This window comes from Arachis ipaensis, chromosome B10 (assembly GCF_059453495.1).
Source record: "Arachis ipaensis isolate K30076 ecotype BB chromosome B10, ASM5945349v1, whole genome shotgun sequence".
Classification (NCBI taxonomy): Eukaryota; Viridiplantae; Streptophyta; class Magnoliopsida; order Fabales; family Fabaceae; genus Arachis; species Arachis ipaensis.
This window is the reverse complement of record NC_142435.1, coordinates 65,007,401-65,020,103: the sequence shown is the minus strand read 5'-3', so window position 1 is coordinate 65,020,103 and position 12,703 is coordinate 65,007,401. Positions and strand designations below refer to the sequence as shown.

The following is a 12,703-nucleotide window of genomic DNA, read 5'->3' as shown; positions in this document are numbered from 1 at the left end:
CTGATTATACCACATGTATTTCCAAATCAAAGTATTAGGAGAAGAGAGAAGAAGGATAATGAAAACTATTATTGATCCATTAAATTACAACAGAGCTCCCTAACCCAATGAAAAGAGTTTAGTTGTTCATAGCTCTGGGAATGAAAAGCATAGAATGAGAGTACATTCTGAGAATTAAACTAAAAGTTGCAGAGAAAGTAAAATACAGAGAGTAATTCTAATAATGCCAAAAGCTCCCCTCTAGTTCAAAGTTCTCCCTATTTATATTATTCTTCTGATCTTTTAGTTGGCTCTTCAAGTCTTGAATATGGGCCTTTGGATCTTGAGTTGAAGCAGTTATCTTCTTCAGTGGGCTTAGCTTTACTTGCAGAGAGAAAGTGTGAAGTAGGTAGGGATTCTAGCTTAGGACGTTAGTGGCGTTAACGTTAAGTGAAAGTGTGGGTTCGAGAACGTTAGTGACAATCACCTTTTTCACTAACGTTCCTAACCCAAGGATGCTCCACGTTAACTTCAATGTTAGTGGCATGAACGTGACCACTAACGTTGCCTTTTGGTCCTTCGCACATATTATTGGGACTTACTTTTTCCAATAATGTTGAGAATCCTCCTTTCTCCCTACGTTAGAGTTCACGTTAGTGTGGCCAACGTGACCTTTAACGTAGGCTTGCCACATCTTTGAGAACATTAGTGACACTTAACTTTGTCACTAACATTCCAAAATGCCCCTACTTCCCACGTTAGAGTTCACGTTAACTAGGTTAACGTGGCTTCTAACGTGGTATTGCTAGCCATCTCCAACGTTAGTGACAAAGGTGAGTGTCACTAACGTTGGCTAATCATCCCTTTACTCACGTTAGCTTCCACGTTAATGTAGTTAATGTGGGAGTTAACGTGGCTCATAGTGGCTCATCCCAACGTTAGTGACAAAGGTGAGTGTCACTAACGTTGGTGATTCTTTGCTCCCTCCACGTTAGAGTCCACGTTAACTGAGTTAACGTGGCAACTAACGTGGCTTAAAGTGGCTTAGCTCAACGTTAGTGATAAAGTTGAGTGTCACTAACGTTGGTCATTCTTTTGTTTCCCCACGTTAGAGTCCACGTTAACTGAGTTAACATGGCTCTTAACGTGGCTAATATGAGCTTGGTCCAACGTTAGTGACAAAGGTGAATGTCACTAACGTTGGCTTCATTTTCTTCTTCCACGTTAATTACCACGTTAATGTAGTTAACGTGGCAATTAACGTGGGCTATGATGGCTTCGAGGACGTTATTGGCAATTACTTTTCTCATTAACGTTGCAAGCTAGCTCCCCTTCCACGTTAGAGGTCACGTTAGTTAGACTAACGTGGTTCTTCCTTGCTTCTTTTGTCCTGAAATCAAGCAATAAAGTGCATCAAAGTTCTAGTCCAAGTTATGAGACATGCATCTTCCAATTTGTCATTCAATTCATGCATAATTCTCATAAATTCATATAAAAATCACAATGTTAGCTTAAATCAAGATGTAAGTGAAATTCTACCCAAAACTTGCTTATTTCCTAAGAAAGTGCATGAAACTACCCTAAAACCATAAAGAAAAGGTCAGTGAAACTAGTCAAAATGCCCTGGCATCACAACACCAAACTTAAAGCTTTCTTGTCCCTAAGCAAGTACTAGAACAAGAGAATGATGAATGAAATGACAAGAGGAATGAATCATTATTATGGAAGTCAAGTTCTTGGTTTTATGGTGGTTTGATACATAGCAACTTAGGTTCATTCCTTCACTGGCTTTCAGACCTTTATCATGTCCTGGAATACTCACTTGATTACACCCTATGAGACTTTTATTCATTGATCCTTTTGTGGTTTTCAGGGTTTGATTGTGCTTTTTAGACTAGGTGCTCTGTGAAGGGGCGACTCTTTAAGATAAGCTTTCAGCCAGCACTCCCGAACCAGTTGGTTCAAGGTGCTAGGTGTTAAGACACCCTTAAGGACTTACTCCCTCAAGTCTCTTTCCCCCATACATACACACCATAGGCACATGGTTTGTTTATTTTCTTTCTTGAGACCTTGGTGTCCAGCACCTCTTTGGGTTACTAAGTGTTCTGTAGCAAGGGTTACTCTTGATAGTGGACTTTCAGCTGATAATCCCGGGTTAGTTAACCCAAGTTACCAAGTGATAAGGCACCCCAAAGAGCTTATTCATCCAAGTAAATCCCTTACACAGGAGCACCACAGACACATGCCTCAAGATTCAAGCCCTTGGTGCCTAGCTTTATTCTTTATTAACTTTTCTTTCTTTTTCAACTCTTATTGTTCTTTTCCTTTTTCTTATTAGGATCTTATTATTTAGCTAGTCTCATGGGATGTGTTTCAAGCATATGATTTAGGACAGATAGTTGCCTTCCCACCTTGTTGGTGAACCAACTTAGCTAAGTGATTACTATACCACAAATCTAAGAACTTACTCCACAAATTGAACTCCACTCTGGTCTTTTATAACATCTCTTTTTATTTAGCTTAAAAAGGACAAGCATACAATAAGCAAGATGGAATTGAGAACAGGCAATTTGACTAGCAATCATAAACCTAAGCAAGGAGAATACTAAAAATAGAATTGAAAATCCTAAACTACCATGGAAGCATGTTCTATTTCATACATGATTTTCCTTATTTAAAACTTGAAAAAGATGGGACAATGAGGGAACTCCACCACCTTTTACTCTTGGGTGTGCTCATGCTCTCCTTCCTGTTTGTCCTCCTTGTGTTTTTCTTGAGTGCTTGCACTCCCACTTCTCTTGCTTTTTCCAATCAACTTCTTCCAGAAGCCAGCATCTTCCATCTTCTTTTTCAATGTTTCCTTCTACTGTTTCACCTTCCTTTCCTCTTGTTCTGTGAGATCTTTTTGGACCTCATCATACCTAGGGATTTCAGAGTGTAGATTATGCATATGACTAGACATATAGTTCAACTTGGCTTGAGTGTTTATGTTGAACTCCTCTCTATGTAGTTGTCATCCTTCATTCAGTACGCTGAACTCATTGAATGCCTTCGTCTGAGCTAGCTGGCATTGGTTGAGTTCTTGAAGGCGTTTATCTTGATGCTCTTGCCTTTCAGTCACTTAATTGATGGCTTGAGTGAGCTGGGAATAATGTTCCATTTGCTGTTTCTGCCACTCCCCTTGTTGATTCATCCAATTAGAAAGGAGTTCTTCTTGACGATCCATCCTTTGGACTTGAACGTGCAGTTGTTGTTCTTGTCCCTCCATATAACTCCTCGCTAGCTCCTCAATGGCTCCGTGAATGTGATTCAGGTTGATGTTGGTTGGATCATAGTACTCTTCTTGCTGATATTCTTCCTGTTGAGGTTCTTCTTGGTGAGGTTCTTCTTGTGGTGTTCTTCTCCCTATTTGAGGCCTTCTTTGTTGTTGGGCGGGTGTCACATACGTTATATGCTGGAGTGTAACCATCCTTCCAGGGTTTACCCAAGTTGGGTTGCTGTCTTCGATGACTACCATGGCTTTCGTACACAGCCTAAGGATGGTGCTGGGGAACCAAAGTCTAGCACCTGGATCATTCTTCTCGGCTGATTCTTGAATCCCTTCAGCTATAATTTCGTTCACATTGATGCTTCCGCCCTTTACTAAGCAGTGTACCATCGTAGCTCGAGTTACGTTGACCTCAGAATTATTTGTAGCTGGGAGGATAGATCTCCTCACAAGTTCAAACCATCCCTTGGCTTCCAGGATGAGGTCTCCTCTCCTAATGAACCGAGGTCTTCTATCTGAATACCTTTCCCAGTCAGATCCTATAACACACATATCATTCATAATTTCTTCAAGTTCATCATTGTCGGGGCCATTACTTATTCTCACGTGATAACTAGGCTCATCAAAATGTGGTGATTTCAGCTGAAGAACCCTTGTTATGGCATTGGGGCTGAAGTCCACCTCTGTTCCTCTCACATAACTTTTGAAGGTGGGGCCTTGGTTTTGTCTTCTCTGACCACATTTGCATAGAATTCTTTGATGAGGTTTGCATTTATCTTTGCTTCTGGGTTCGTGAGCCTTTGCCAACCCCTTTGCTTGATCTTCTCTCGAATCTGTGGGCATTCATCTTCGTTGAATTGGAATGTTAACTCAGGCAATATCTTCTTGAGCTTTATCCGTTCAAATTCACGTTCATGGAATACAGTTTTAAACTTCCCTTCATCGAAAGGAATGCTCTCTATCAGTTCCTTCCTCTTTTGCCTCTTGGAGCTTGATGATGCCATGAGTAGGAGATGATATGTGAAGGTGGTGGAAGGTATGGATAGATGGGGGAATTCGGTTGGGTTAAGATTGGGTGTAGTGAAGGGATTTGAGTTCCGGAGGTGTGGAGTATAAGGAATGGGAATTGGAATGTGGAAGGGTTATGAACTAAGAACCACTTATATAGAGAAGTGGTGAGTGAATAGAAGGTGTGGATTGAAGGGGTGGTTGTGTGATGGACGGATGGGGTTTAGCATGGGATGAGCACAAGAATCATCAACTTTATGATGGTGTTGGTTCAGTTTCCAAGCTTGTTCTTTCTCCAATGTTGTATGGCAACCATTCCCAATGCAATCCCCTTAGAGACACGTGTATAGTCCTCTCCTTTTGTGGTAGCCGAACCCTTCAATTGTTCCACCAATTCTCCTATAAAATAAAAGAAATATGATTAAAAGAAAACTTGTGGAAAGTGGCGGCAAAATTAAAAGAATAACTACTTTTTAAAGTTTTTGTTTCTAACTACTAAGTGCTGTTCATGAGTGCACACTAACTGACTAACTCAACATCCATGTATGCAACATTGGCAACACCAAACTTAGTTTGGTGCCATGTGGTGTAAAAGATTTGTTCAAGGCCCCTAAGAGTGACATGATATGGGTTACATTTATGTTCTCTTAGTGTGCCTTGAACACCAAACTTGTTCCTCACTATATGTTGCACAAAAGGATTCATTTAAGTGCATGTCAAGTTGAGTTGAAATCCCTGAACCCTACTTTATTAACTACTTTTAAAAGCATGTAAAACATGGGTTGCCTCCCATGAAGCGCTTCTTTAGCGTCACTAGCTTGACGTTCTGCCTTTGTCATGGTGGTTGGTAATGCTTCACATCTTCCCCTCTTGCAGTAAACCTATATCCATTGGCTTCATCAATGATCTCCACATGTTCTAGGGAGAGAACTTTGTTGATGGTGAAAACCTTAGGTAACTGAGATGGGATGGTGGGGAGATGAGGTGGGATATCTAGGAAGTAAGCTGAGATCACTTTATCCCCTGGAGAGAAATCTTCTGTAGGGATCTTTTTATTCCTCCATCTCCTTGGTACTTTCTTCTTTGTTTCTTTTGCTGTTATCCTGCTCTTTGTGGTCTCTTTCCCTAGGGAGATTTTGTTGCTGGTCTCATATGATTCTGGTGGTTTTGGCTCTACTTGAGTTTCCTTTAGCTGTGACAGCTGCTGATTCTCTTGTTCATCACCCAAAGGAATTCCAGGGTGCACAGCTTGTGCTTCAATGCTTTTTTTCCCACCATTGCTCTATCATGCTCTGCCCTTAGTTCCTTGCCTTCCTGACTTGCTTCTTGTGAGGGTTTGAAGACGTTGAAGGTGAGTTGTTCGTCATGTATCCTCAGTATTAGCTCTCCTCGCTCCACATCTATGAGCGCTCTGGCTGTAGCTAAGAATGGTCTTCCCAATATGATTGGGTGAAGGTGACTTTCTTCCATTTCCAGTATGACAAAGTCTGCGGGAAGGAAGTAATTCCCAACCTTCACCAGCACGTTTTCAACCACTCTAATTGCTTGTTTTTGAGTTTTGTCCGCCAGCCTGATGACTACGTCTGTGGGCATCAGCTCATTGATTTGTAGCCTCTTCATAAGGGATAAAGGCATTAAGTTGATGCTTGCTCCCAGATCACAGAGTCCTTTGTCAAACATTGTTTCTCCTATTGCACAGGGGATGTGAAAACTCCCTGGGTCCTTCCTTTTTGTAGGCAGCTCTGGTTGAATGAGAGCACTGCACTCCTTGTTCATCACTATAGTTTGTCCTCCCTTGAGTGAGCTTTTCCTGGTCAGCAGCTCCTTCATATACTTGATGTATGAGGGCATTTGTTGGAGAGCCTTGATGAATGGTATGTTCACATGGAGGGATGCAAATATGTCAAGAAACCTTGAGTATATTCTCTTCTCTACACCACCATTTAGTAATTGGGGAAAAGGTGCATAGAGCCTCAACAACTCTTTCTGCATAATTGTGGTTTCCTTAGGATTCTCTTCCTGCTTTCCTGCTGATGAATCTTCAGATTGTTCTGATGGTTTGTTCAGCTCTTCCTCAGTCTCCTTATCACTTATAGTAACCATCTTGCAATCTTCCTATCTGACTTTCTTTGCTTCACCTCTTAGATTTTTCTCTGTATCACTTGGGAAGATATCAGTAGGTTTGGGAATCTTCTCAGATAGGTATCCTACTTGAAATTCCAGCTTCTTGATGGCGTCTCCCTTATTCTTGATATTGGCTCGCACCTCCTCTTTGAACACCTTGTTATCTTGAATCTCCTTGCATATGCCTTCAAGTAGAGCCTCAATCCTTGATAGTCTTTCTTCCGATGATGGAGAGTTGAGATTGGAAGGATGAGAAGGGCCATTTTGACTTTGGTATGGATGTTGAGGTGTGTTGTTAGGTGGGTGCTGATATGATCTCTGTGTGGAATGTTGGTGAGTTGCATTGTTGCTGGGGTTGTGGCGTCTCTGATCTTGGCCTTGATCTTGTTGATTTTCCCACCCAAAGTTTGGGTAGTTCCTCCAACCAGGATTATATGTTTTGGAGTATGGGTCATGGTGCTGCCTGGGTGAATTTCTAATGTAGTTGGCCTGTTCCTGATCACCCTCTGCCTCTTCATTCACTCCTTCTTGAGTTGCTGCTGAAGTGGTGATTGCTGCTACTTGATTCCTCTCCATCTTCTTGGTGAGGTCAGCTAATTGCTTGGTAATCATCTTGTTTTGAGCTAGCAGTGCATCCACGTTGTTCAACTCCATCACTCCTCTAGTGTTGCCTCTTTCAGAAGCATAGAAATAGTCATTCTCAGCTACAGTCTCAATGACATCTATGGCTTCTTCAATGGTTTTCTTCTTGTTTAGAGATCCCTCGGATGAGTGGTCTACTGCCTTCTTTGATTCATACGAAAGGCCTTCATAGAAAATGTGCAACTGCACCCATTCATTGAATATATCTGGCGGGCATCTTCTTGTCAAGTCTTTAAACCTCTCCCATGCTTCATATAGAGTCTCACCATCCTGCTGCCTGAATGTTTGTACCTCAGCTCTCAACCTGTTGATTCGTTGAGGAGGATAGAATCTTGTTCCGAGGGTTACCTGAAACTGGAGGTCGATCTCTGATGAGATCTTTGGTACTGGTCGGAGATGACGTGTCCGGCTGGCTGGTGGCGGCCGGAGCTGTTGTGTCCGACTTGTTGGATTTGCTACACTGCTGATCCTTGGCCACCAGAGGGTGGGGGGTACCTGCAAGAAACTCCGATGCTTAAGTTAGCACGGGTATTAGGCAGGTTTTTATGTAGAATCAGAGTATGAGTTATACTTGGGTGCTCCAGTGTATTTATAATGGTGAGATGTGACCTTTGGATAAGATAAGTTAGTTATCTTATCTTATCTTTATCTTTTGGGTTGAGGTCAGCGCATCTTCAACGGAACCGCCCTTCTCTGTAGGCCTGAATGACCTTTGGATTTGGGTCGTATTCCTTGAATTGGGCCCTTTTGGGGCTTTCCTGTCGATTTGGCCGAGTTCTTCGTAAAGAAGTCGGTCCGCTTGACCTAAGGAGGTCGGTTGCTTTATTACTGAACATCCCAGTTCGGACAGCTCGACCCAGGGTATGAACAGTGCCCCTGCTTGAGCTCGGTCTTCTTTTTGAGGTCGAGTTCTTGACTTCGGTCTTTCTTTAGTGAAGCCGATCTCAAGCATTTTGTCGATTCCTTTGTAGAAGCTTTTGAATGTAGAACGTTTTCCTCTAAAAGCGTGCGATTTTATATCGGCGCTTTGGGAACGTGCGAGGGTTTAATGCCTTTTAATTTTAGCATTAATTGCCCTGTTTCCTTTTGGCTCTTTATTTTGATTTTGAAAACCCAGAAACGGTTTCTCTTCTTTCGCCCTTTTCGTAACTTCTTCGCATTTTTCCCTTCATTCTCTTGCTTTCAACTTTTCTTTGTGTTGTGGCGTTTGTTTGATTTTTCTGAAGCCTCTGCCTGGAGTTCGTAGTTTCGCGTTTCAGCCCAGCGATGTTTTCTTTTGCTCGTGTCTTTTCTTTTGCTTCGAGGTAGTGATTCCAGATTTTGCCGTCCCTCTTCACCTTCCCTGAAGTCTGCTGCCTTTTCAGGTTGGTACTAACTTTCTTGCTTCTTTCACGGCTTCATCTTTAGTTTTTTGATGAAGCTTTTGCTTTTGCATGTTTTGAAAGTTTGAACCTTTTCGTGATTTTGCATTTGTTTGTCGCTGTAAATGCGTTTTTCTTGGCTTTCTTTTGTGTGTTCCTCTGGCATTTCCATCGAGGCTTTATACGGTTTTTGTTTGTTGCTTTTGATTTTTTACTATCTGATAGAAACCCTGCATCCGTTCCTTGCTTTGCTTGATTGCTTTTTGTCTGATTTCTAAAAAGTTCGTACCTTTGATGATTTCCATTTGGCGTGTTTTGATGTTTTGGGAATGCTTTTTTACTTGGTTGACTGTGATGACTTATGCTTCTGGAAATGCTTGCTTGTTTGGAGTCTTTTTCTTGTTTGAAAGATGCTGGGGTGAGAGCTGTAGATTTTCCTGGAAACCTTGCTTTGTTACTGCCTCCAAAGGATGCCCCAAGATTTTAGTTTGAGTCTTGGGGTTTTCCTTCTCTGTGTGTTCACCTGCATCGTATTGAGTTATTTTCTCCCTTGTCCGAGATGTTTTTAGTAATTCCATCTTCTTTTCTTACTTGTTTGATTAGTTGGCCTCATGTCTTCTCGCAATAACATTGTAGAGATGTCTTCCAGAGTTCCCGAGGGGATGTCCGATTGGCTGGACTCCCTTGTTTTGTTGTGTGTTTCTATTGTGGATGCTGAATTTTGCACAGAGCTGAGGAAGCGCCATAGGATTTGTGATAACAGTGCCCGCGAGAGTGATTATGAGCTTGTTGCTCCTGATTCCGATGAGAGAGTTTGTTTTCCGACTTCCGTCGAGGGGGAGCGTCCCTCTTTCTATGCTTATGAATACTTCTTCAGCCAATTAAACGTTACTTTCCCTTTTACTGCTTTTGAAACTGACTTGTTGTGGTCCTGCAATATTGCTCCGTCCCAGCTTCATCCGAACTCCTGGGGTTTTATCAAAATATTTCAACTTCTGTGTCAGGAGTTAGACATAACACCTTCTGAAACTCTTTTCCTTTATCTTTTTGTCTCGGCCAAACCTGGAGGTTCCTCCAGAAAGAAAGCTTCCTGGGTTTCTTTCAGGTCGGCCCAGGGGCATAAAGTTTTTGCCATGTATGATGAGTCATTTAAAGATTTTAAGAACTATTTCTTCCGAGTCCGTGCCGTTGAGGGGGTTCGCCCCTTTTTTCTTTATGGAAATGATGAGCCTGTTTTTCCTCTGGAGTGGCAAAAGAATGTAAGAGTGCCACGTTACACATGGGAAATGCTTAGTGAGGTTGAGCGGGCCTTTGTAGTTATTCTCGAAGATTTGTGGGGGAAGCCTCCCCATCTGGACACGAAGATATTTTTGAGTGATCCATCTTTGGTTCGGGCTGCTTTGGGTACTGTCTGATTTGTTTTTATACTTGCTCCCGAGCTTTGTTTCTCCTGTGTTGTAACTTGTCTTTGATTTTTGTGTTTTTCAGAGATGTCAAAGAATAATGATTCTATGAGGGCCTATAAGAAGGCGAAGAAGGCGACCGCTGCATTAAACATCTCGGCCAAGGCAGCCGGAGAGGGATCTTCTCAGCCTCCAGTTAAACCTCCTATATCGAGTTCTCCCGGGCCGAGGAAAGCGATTCCTACTCCCCGGGTTCGTCTGGTTGACCCTCCACAATCTTCTATTGCAGCTTCTGGTGCCCCTTCTAGTAAGAGGCAAAAAACAACTGAGCCTTTTAACCTTGATGCTCCTGATTTTGATGCGGTTGAGTTTGTAGACCAATAAATCGGCCCTTATGGTGCTCTCTCTATGGACGACGTATCACTTCTTCATCACTTTGATTATATCACCCGGAGTAGTATCAAGTTGGCACATATGGGGGCGGCCCTATATCGAACTGCTCAAAGTCTTCCTCTCCATGCCACTAAAGCTTTTATGGAGGAGGCCAAACAGGAGTTTGATCGGATGAAGGGCTTGAAGGAGGAACTTGAAGTAAGGGTGGCCAAGTTGGGGAAAGACTTGGAGAATGAAAAGGCTAGTTCTACTTCTCTGGCTGGTTCTCTGAGACTGGCCGAGGACACGGCTATGCGACATAAGGACAATTATTTGACGTCTTACCGGGAGATGTTGCGTCTGAGAGAAGAGTTGGAGAATGCCCGGGCTAATTATTCCGAGCTCCAAGGTCATCTTGTTGGCAGTGTAACTGCTGCCTATGAGAACCTGAAGGAACAAGTTCGGGTTATTGCTCCCGAGGCCGACCTGACCCTCTTTAGCTTGGACAATGTTGTCAGGGATGGCAAGGTTGTCCCTGATGACGAGGATGAGGATGATGTCGATCCTTCCCCTGTAGCCTCTACCAAGGTGTCGACTTCTGCTGTTCTTGACGAGGTTGGTCCTTCCGCTTCTGATCCTGACTGCCAGATCTTGAACCGGGATGACGGTACTGTAGAAGCCATTCCTCTCCAGACTCGGCCTCCGTCTCCTCGGCCTGATGCTGCTAAAAAATCTTCTGACCCTTAGCTTTAACTTTATTCTGGATATGTAGTTGGCTCGGCTTGTGGGCTTTTTTAAACTCTTTATGTTTTGTTAATTGCTGACACTTTCCCGTTGCTTGCCTAGTAACTTTTGTTTCTTACGAAAAACAAATGTTAGCATGCTTTAGCTTTTTTGAGATAGGTTTTGGTGGCCTCCGAGGCTTTTATAACCTTACGCTTTTTGTGCTTGACTTGGTATCTTTTTTTCTGTGAATATTGGAGCCTTGCGGCTTAACCTTTTTTGGATTGCTTTGTACTTTGTATCTTGAATCCTTTGTGGTTGTGACTAGGTAGGTCTAACTTGATTTTTGGTTCGTTCTCACTCCGGCTTGTATTTCTGACGATTTGTAACCGATTTCTTCAAGTTAGTCCTCCGAGTGGTTTTCGCAGTCCTTTTCTAAGTTATTTTTGTAATCCCTTTCCTGGATCTTTGTCGGATATCTTCCCGGGATTACTTTCATAACTTTTTTAGTAGTAGGAGTCCGACTTCATTATATCGGTCTCCTTTAAGTTATTTTTGTAATCCTCTTTCTTGGATCTTTGTTAGATCTCTTTCAGGGATTACTTTTATAACTTTTTAGTAGTAGGAGTCCGACTTCATTATATCGGTCTCCTTTAAGTTATTTTTGTAATCCTCTTTCTTGGATCTTTGTCAGATCTCTTTCAGGGATTACTTTTATAACTTTTTAGTAGTAGGAGTCCGACTTCATTATATCGGTCTCCTTTAAGTTATTTTTGTAATCCTCTTTCTTGGATCTTTGTCAGATCTCTTTCAGGGATTACTTTTATAACTTTTTAGTAGTAGGAGTCCGACTTTATTATATCGGTCTCCTTTAAGTTATTTTTGTAATCCTCTTTCTGGGATCTTTGTCAGATCTCTTTCAGGGATTACTTTTATAACTTTTTAGTAGTAGGAGTCCGACTTGGTTATATCGGTCTCCTTTAAGTTATTTGTAGTCCTCTTTCTTGGATCCTTGTCAGATCTCTTTCAGGGACTACTTTGATAACTTTCCAGTAGTAGGAGTCCGGCTTGGTTATATCGGTCTCCTTTAAGTTATTTGTAGTCCTCTTTCTTGGATCCTTGTCAGATCTCTTTCAGGAACTACTTTGATAACTTCTCATTTTGGGCTGACTCTGTCATGTCGAGCCCTTCTAAGTTAAAGTAATCCTCTTTAATAGGGTTGGCCAGACCTCTTTCCAGGGTTTACTTATAACTTGGGTTGACTTGGTCCGACTTCTCAACGTCGGCCAGTCTTTAAGTTATTATTTTAGCAATCCGTAAGACCTCGTCAGGTTCTTTTTTAGATCACTTTCGATAACTTCTTACATTATTCTATGTTCATCTTTGCCAATTTATAGAAATTAGTTGTCATCTCTAGATCGTCCTTTGGGTGAATCGCGTTTTCACCTTTATCGGACGATTGTCTTTATCGTGATCGTGCAGTGAAATTGTTTTTCACTTTCTGCTGATCTGTTGCTTTATAATCAGACGATGAATGCTTCAGATTAATGCGTCTTGAAATCTTTGTAGAGTATCTAAAATATATTTTATTTAAAGGAAAAGTGCAAATATATACATATGGGATTGTCTGAGTCTCAACTTGGTGCCTCGTTAAAAAACCTTTTCAGGAAAAAGAGTGCATCCAATGATGAGATCTTTTATCTTTTCTAATTGTAGTACCTTCTGAGGTTGCAGGCGTGCCATGACCTGGGAAGCTCTCGTCCATCGAGTTCAGACAGTCTGTAGTAGCCCTTTCCAAGTACTTCTACAACTCGGTAGGGTCC

At 42.0% G+C, this 12,703-nt stretch overlaps 1 non-coding gene across 1 annotated transcript; it reads left to right on the top strand.

The window, feature by feature from the left end:
• Positions 1 to 7,220: 7,220 nt before the first annotated feature.
• LOC148580323 (small nucleolar RNA R71) lies at positions 7,221 to 7,327 on the top strand. Its single transcript, XR_015894904.1, has one exon. It is a non-coding gene; the product is annotated as a small nucleolar RNA R71 (small nucleolar RNA).
• The last annotated feature ends 5,376 nt before the right edge of the window (positions 7,328 to 12,703 follow it).